Source organism: Octopus bimaculoides, chromosome 13, assembly GCF_001194135.2.
Source record: "Octopus bimaculoides isolate UCB-OBI-ISO-001 chromosome 13, ASM119413v2, whole genome shotgun sequence".
NCBI classification, from domain to species: Eukaryota; Metazoa; Mollusca; class Cephalopoda; order Octopoda; family Octopodidae; genus Octopus; species Octopus bimaculoides.
In genome coordinates, this window is record NC_068993.1 from 26500124 (window position 1) to 26507761 (window position 7638).

Below are 7638 nucleotides of genomic sequence, written 5' to 3' on the forward strand. Positions count from 1 at the left end.
CACCATGCAGACTTCTGATGCCACCACCATTACCACTGTCTTTCAAATCACTTACTATCACTGTCATCCCTGACTGCCTGCCTTGGCTACCAGCAAATCACCGTTGCCTCAGCCTCTATCACAAATACAGCACATACTATTTCTATCAGCCCGTTACCATCACAGCCGTCAATCTACTACTACCCTCACCGTCTCTATGCCTACTATTACTCTCACCCCAACATGAGGAATGGTACAAGTGTCATTGAATAGTGAGAGAGGGGTCAAAGTGTGACACACTGACACATAGAAATTTGTTTTGGCATTTATTATTATTATATATTTTACAAGTGTGTAATTGGCTAACAGGGTACTCGGAGGAATTACACCATTAACTAGTTAATTTATATCTAACATGATGTAAACCCATTCTATGTAAAAATGTATTGCACATTTATCTTGGTGTAAATATGATAATAAAAAAATAAGAATAGGGATGTTTCATTACGACTGTTTCTATAGAATGGTTATTTTGCTTAGTCATGTATTACATCACTTTGTTACATAACCAGACCATTTCATTGGCCATCTATGTGCAGTTGACAGATATGATTACATTAACTTATATGTATTATATGTAAATGTATGTATATATGTGTTTTTATGTGTACATGTGTGTGTGTATGTTGGTATGGTAATATTTTCCCATGGTCAGACATGTTCTTGTAGAAAATTGGAAATGAACGACATTGCTTTAATGGAATGTCAAAACAAGGAGGAACAACATATATACACTCACACGTTAAGTCATTCCTGTCTTGAAAAAGTTTACCTCTCAACTACATAGCTTTGTGGGCAGTCCCAATATGTGACATCATGAGCAAGTGTTTATTATACTCATATGTCAATCAGATCTTTTATAGATGGACTTAATAGTTGGAAACTGCCTTGTGTGTGTTCATTCACATCTCTATTTGAAAATTGCTGAGCAGTAATGATGTGTCTTCACTTGTTAACAAATCACTTACTAGCTTTGTATTTTCAAGTGTGTGTAAAGAGGAGTACTTGAAGAATCAGTAAAGGTTAGTGAAAGAAAGGGACTCATGCTAGAATGGAAAACCAACATAAAATTTAAATGGAAGTAGTATGTACGTGTGTGTATACACATTTGTGTGTGTGCTATATATCAATACTATTGATTGTTTCTATTTTATTTTGTAGGCAGAGGAAATCTTAGACGACAACTGTATATTATCTCCCACACATCTTAGGAGTATTCTTCATCTTGCTGTGATTCTTTCTTTACCAATATACAACTGTGAGCAAAGACAGGTAGAAATCATAATATTAAATAATTATAAATATATTACTTCAGTTATTGCATGTTACCCCACCCTCCTCTGTGCAAAAATGTTATTGTAGCCCCCTTTTGTAGCATTTTGTTACCTTAATTTGGTCTCTTGTGACAATTTTTTTTTTGTTCCATCCTACTTGGAGTTTTTAACTGCCTCTTGTCAATCAAAATGATCGTTACTGTTGTGTGGATAATTAATATGCACATTATATTGTATTTTCAATGTGGATAATTAATATATGTGTACATTGTATTCTCCTCATATATGTAACATTCAGTGTTGATTGTTTTCAAAAGCGAGAAAACATAGGTAGCTTTTAACTTTTTCGTTGCACAAGCATTTTTCAACCCAATATTTACATGCTATTATTTATAGCTTTATAAATAGTTCCAAATTCCAAAAAAAAAAAAAAAGAAATATTTCATGTTCTCTTGAAAGTTTATAAATTCTTATGACAGCAGCAACGTTTTCAAACAATAACATTAGTAATTATAAATATACATATTTTAGAATAATATTTAGGGAAAATAGATAACATTGCCTTCATGAGGGCCATACACCACATGGAAGTTGACTTTGGTGGAATTGGAATTTAGAATGTAAAGACACATGAAATGTCTCTGTGCATTTTATCCCGCATGATAATGATTCTGCCAGCTTACTACCTTAACAGTGATTAATATTAGCATTTTTAATGCTGCTTGGGGCGATAAAATAAGTACCAGTTAAGTACTGGGGTCAATGTAATTGACTTATACCTTCCCTCGAAATTGCTGGCCTTGTGCCAAAATTTGAAACCAATATTAACATTTATTCCATGAACAATTACTAATTAAGAATAGAATCAAAGAAAATATTTTTTTGTAGTCAAAAAAATGTATTAACTTTCTAATATAAAAGTTGGTTTCCGTAATAATTGACAGATTTAAATCAATATATTTTTTGTTTGTATACTGTTGCTATGTCACTAATTATTATGTGACAACTGAAGACCATATATCTAATTTTTGGCTGGTTGTGTTACTTTCACATTTAGTTAAATATCCACTTTAATTTAGATGTTCATGCAAAATTTTCAGGATATTAAAACTGGTTTCAAATTATTGAAACCTTTTTTTTTCCCCCTTTTTATTTTGCAGTAGGGAATTCTTAGTCCTTTGTTATCTGAATATTTTTGCAGATTGTGGCCCAGATACAGAATTATGTTTTCATTGAGCTATTGGTTATTTACAGAGGTCAAATGTCTACCTCATGGTATATAAATACATAATCTCAGTTACGTATGCACTAACACATGTAGATCTATCAGCTCTGCAGAGATTTTCTAAGATTTCTTTACATAAGTGTTTAAATTTAAATGTCACGCATTGTCCATTTCTCACATAATTCTTTGAAAATATTAGTTCATAATATTAAAGTTGGGAGTTAAGTGGGTCAACCAAAGCTTTATATGAAATCTTGTAGATAGAAACTGCAGATGGCCATTGAGTAACAGATGTGGAATCTGCAAACAAAAGTGGGAAATGGGTAAAAGGAACTCTTGATCCTGTTGCAGATATTCTTTGGTAGTTGGATAAAATGCACACACTCCATACTGTAAAGTAGGTTGGTAATAGTTTGGGTCTTATCTCTAAACGCTGCTTTAACACTTCAGCATTTAGATTACTTTGTCAAATTAAATGCTTATTTATTCACTTTGTTTTGGGATTAACCAGGTATCGTTTTTTAGCTTTGAGGTTTAAGTGATGTGATTGTATATTTTTAGAATGACAATGTAGGGTAGGTGTGAGGAGCCAGGTCTGGCCAGCACAGAGGGAAATTAAAAAAACTGTTATATATGGAGATATTAAGTTGTTGCTGGGTTGTTATTCTCCACAGTGTAGTGAACCTCAGTCTTCTGGTTAACTTTATCCATGAAGTGTATATCCATAAAATATGGCTGAATGATTTGTAAAATAAACCTTTATCATTTTTTTAAATTCATAAATAGATCTTTGGGATTAGAACAGTATAAATTTGTTGGAATATGTTAGTTAAAACGTAACTTAATATATTACTATACTGTATTTTTAAACAATATATTTGACTACATCACTGGTTGAATGTGACTGAAATTTTAAACACGCACAAACTTACATATCAGTTGGTTTAAAGGTTAAATTTATAAAAAATAATTCGTACTAGTGCTTAGATTTTAAGAATTTCTCAAATTTTAATTTGGTTAAGTATCAAAACTGATAATGTTTCTAATGAACCTGTGACCAAAATTGAATATATTTCCTTATTTGTTGAACCAAACTACGTGAAAAATCTCTTTGTACTCATTTGTAAAAATTATCATCATAATGTTTGTTGGACAATGTATAGGAAGTGTTTATTTAGAGAAATCAAATGTTATCCCTAAGAAACCAATAAAATTTCACATTGACATCATCATTTAAGTATGTATTGGTAATTATAGCCAGAGTTTGGAAGGGTGCAGATTTAGGACAACAAAAAAAAAAAAATCACATGGTGTCAGGCAGGTTGATAACAGATAGGCTAAAATTAGGCAAATTTCTTATTTTTCTTTAAATGTAAGCATTAATATTGTAAATGGTATTATGTAATTATTTAAGTAGAATGCTTCATTTTTGTCAGTTTAATTCATCTTATTGACACTTTTTGTATGTTAGGTTTTCTGTCAACTTTAGCCATACCTTTGCATAATTTGTTGATGATGCATCTGGAGCCTTAAAATGATGCTTAATATATCACCCTCCAATCCTTTGGACTTCTCTCTCTCCTCAGTGACCACCTGGAAAGCTTCCACTTGATCCACTTGGAAGAGGTTCAGTGAAAGCAATAGTTTTGCCCTCACCATCAGGAAAGCATTCAACCATCTCGGGTATGCAATTCTCAACCTCCTGCTTACAGACTCCACCCATATTTCACATCTTAGATTAGTAGCTTCCTGATTGCATCATAGTGGTATGTATTGATGGAGCTTTCTCTGTCCCACACTTAAATTATCTCTGGTGTTTCCCAGGTTTTGGTTTTGTCTCCAAATTTCTATATATCATGACTTTCATTCCTCCCTAATATGCAACACCTATATGTAGCCTAGACACTGCTGCATGCCAAACCTACATTGATTTCATCAGCTTCGAGAGCATTGTTCAGGGGTTGTGTACCAATCTTGTTTCTTTTTTACCAGCAAAATAATACCAATACACCACATCCTCGCTAAACACAAATAACAACATTCTACTAGAGACTTCATTCTTTAACATTGTTAGGGCTGCATTCCAATGACTGATTTTTTTCTTCAGAGAATATACCCAGCAGTTGATGGTACTCCACTCAAGTGAGTGCTGCTCCATTGTGGAGATGCTACTACTAATGAGGCAGACAACCTAGATCGCATCCAGAAAAGTACCCCTTATCTGATTGGAATTCATTCACAAATGGACACTCTCAAACCTCTAACTAACAACTGTAAATTTATCAGTTTTAAAGTAGTTGGTGAAGATTCAAAGAAGTTTATTTTGGCTGTTTTTCATATATTTATTTCCTAAAGAAATTTGTTATCGTTAAAGCAAAATAATGGCAAAGCTGTTATCAGTAGCTAAAAAAATTAGATAAAATTAATCCCAGTAATGAAGGAACCGGGTAAAATTCTTGTAGGATTAGTATTTTTCAGGAACTTTCTTCGAGTGTAATTTTTAGATATGGCAATTGGTTTCTTTTCACTTTGATATTTAGTAATTTTGCCAGGTTTGTTTAGTCTGTGTCAAATGACGATTTGTTGTTTTCTTTAATGAAGGTGTAAAGTGTTCAATTTAGAGAAGAGTTCTGTAAATGTTTAACTGACAGAATAATGAATCTTTTAGATTTGACCATTTTTCATTTATTTACTTTTTGAAGATTTTTACATTAATCAAAATGGCTAGTGATTCCTAGTGTTGAAGGAGTTTTTTTATATCATGTGAATCTCACAAATTATTATACTATCTTCCTAATTAATTTTTTCAGAATCCAAATAGAATGGCAATCACCTATGAATGTCATCTATTTTGGTATAGTATATATCATGTTATATATCATGTTATATATCATGTTATATAGTATATATCATGTTAGAATAGTGTCACTGAGATACAGTTGTAGGACTGCTAAAGAGTTGGGATAATTGGAGAAATAAAACTAATACCTCAATGTTGTTGTAAACATAGGTGCAGGGGTGGCTGTGTGGCAAGTAGCTTGCTTACCAACCACGTGGTCCCGGGTTCAGTCTTACTGCATGGCACCTTGGGCAAGTGTCTTTTACTTTAACCCTTTAGCATTTAAACCGGCCAAAAGTATTCTGTCTGGGGTCAATTTGCTCAATTAAAGGTAGTGCTCCAGCATGACTGCAGTCAAATGACGGAAACAAGTAGAAGAGTAAAAGATATGGAAATAATATAGTTTAATATTGACTCATCAGACCCATCATCATCATCATCGTTTAACATCCGCTTTCCATGCTAGCATGGGTTGGACGATTTGACTGAGGACTGGTGAAACCAGATGGCAACACCAGGCTCCAATCTGATTTGGCAGAGTTTGGATGCCCTTCCTAACGCCAACCACTCAGAGTGTTGTGGGTGCTTTTACGTGCCACCAGCACGAAGGCCAGTCAGGGGGTACTGGCAACGGCCACGCTCGAAATGGTGTATTTTACGTGTCACCTGCACAGGAGCCAGTCCAGCGGGACTGGCAACGAACTCGCTCGAATGTCTTTATCACGTGCCAGGAATGCGACGTTGGTAACGGTCATGCTCAAATGGCACTATTTACGTGCCACCGGCACGAAGCCAGGCAGCTGGTGCTCTGGCAACGATCACGCTCGGACAGTGCTCTTAGTGAGTTACTGGTACTGGTGCCATCACTATTTCGCTTTCGCTTGCCCCAACAGGGATTTTGGTCTCACTTGGCTTGCCGGGTCTTCTCATGCACAGCATATTTCCAAAGGTCTCGGTCAGAAGTCATTGCCTCGGTGAGGCCTGAAGTTCGGAGGTCGTGCTTCACCACCTCATCCCAGGTCTTCCTGGGCCTGCCTCTTCCACGGGTTCCCTCAACTGCTAGGGTGTGGCACTTTTTCACACAGCTATCATCATCCATTCTCGCCACATGTCCATACCAGTGCAATCGTCTCTCTTGCACACCACAACTGATGCTTCTTAGGTTCAACTTTTCTCTCAAGATACTTACACTCTGTCGGGTATGCACACTGACATTACTCATCCATCGGAGCATACTGGCTTCATTCCTTGCGAGCTAACGCATATCCTCAGCAGTCAAGGCCCATGTTTCACTGCCATGTAGCATGGCTGTTCGTACACATGCGTCATACAGTCTGCCTTTTACTCTGAGCGAGAGGCCCTTTATTGCCAACAGAGGTAAGAGCTCTCTGAACTTTGCGCAGGCTATTCTTATTCTAGCAGCTACACTTTCAGCGCACCCACCCCCACTACTAACTTGGTCACCCAGATAGCGGAAGCTATCAACTGCCTCTAGTTTTTCTCCTTAGAATGAGACAGAAGTTGTTTTCTGCATATTTTCAGTGTTTATTGCACCTGAACATCTGCCACATACAAAAACTAACTTCCTAGTTAACCTGCCTTTGATATTGCTGCACCTCTTATGTGTCCATAGCTTGCACTGGGTACATCTTATAGAGTTTCTACCTACACCTTTTCTACAGATCGAGCAGGGCATCTACCTGAAGGGGTCTGTGTTTTGTCTACCTCCCTACTTATTAGAACGTTGGTTTTAGCTAAGTTGAACCTAAGGCCCTTCGATTTTAGTCTCTGCTTCCACACCTGAAACTTCTCCTCTAGTTTTGATAGTGATTCGGCAATTAGTGCAAGGTCATCAGCATAGAGGAGCTCCCAGGGCTGTCTTGAATTCCTCTGTTATCGCCTGGAGGACAATGATAAATAGGAGGGGGCTGAGGACAGAACCTTGGTGGACCCCTACCTCTACCCGGAATTCTTCACTGTACTCATTGCCAACCCTCACCTTACTGACAGCGTCTCTGTACATGGCTTGCACAGCTCTCACTAACCATTCTTCTATCCCTAGTTTCCTCATTGACCACCAGATAAGGGATTGGGGGACCCTGTCAAAGGCTTTCTCCATGTCAACGAAAGCCAGGTACAGAGGTTTATCCTTGGCTAGGTATTTCTCCTGCAGCTGTCTTACCAGAAATATAGCATCAGTGGTGCTTTTCCCTGGCACAAACCCAAACTGCATCTCATCTAAGCTGACTCTCTCCCTAATT

The 7638-nt window shown here is 36.6% G+C and overlaps 1 protein-coding gene across 1 annotated transcript in view; it reads left to right on the forward strand.

The window, feature by feature from the left end:
- Positions 1–1179: 1179 nt before the first annotated feature.
- The window catches only part of LOC106883375 (zinc finger protein 433), a 35907-nt gene continuing 29448 nt past the window's right edge, over positions 1180–7638 (forward strand). Inside the window, exon 1 of the mRNA XM_014934363.2 lies at positions 1180–1311. The gene's annotated coding sequence lies outside the window, so the exon portion shown is untranslated. The remainder of the gene's footprint in view (positions 1312–7638) is intronic.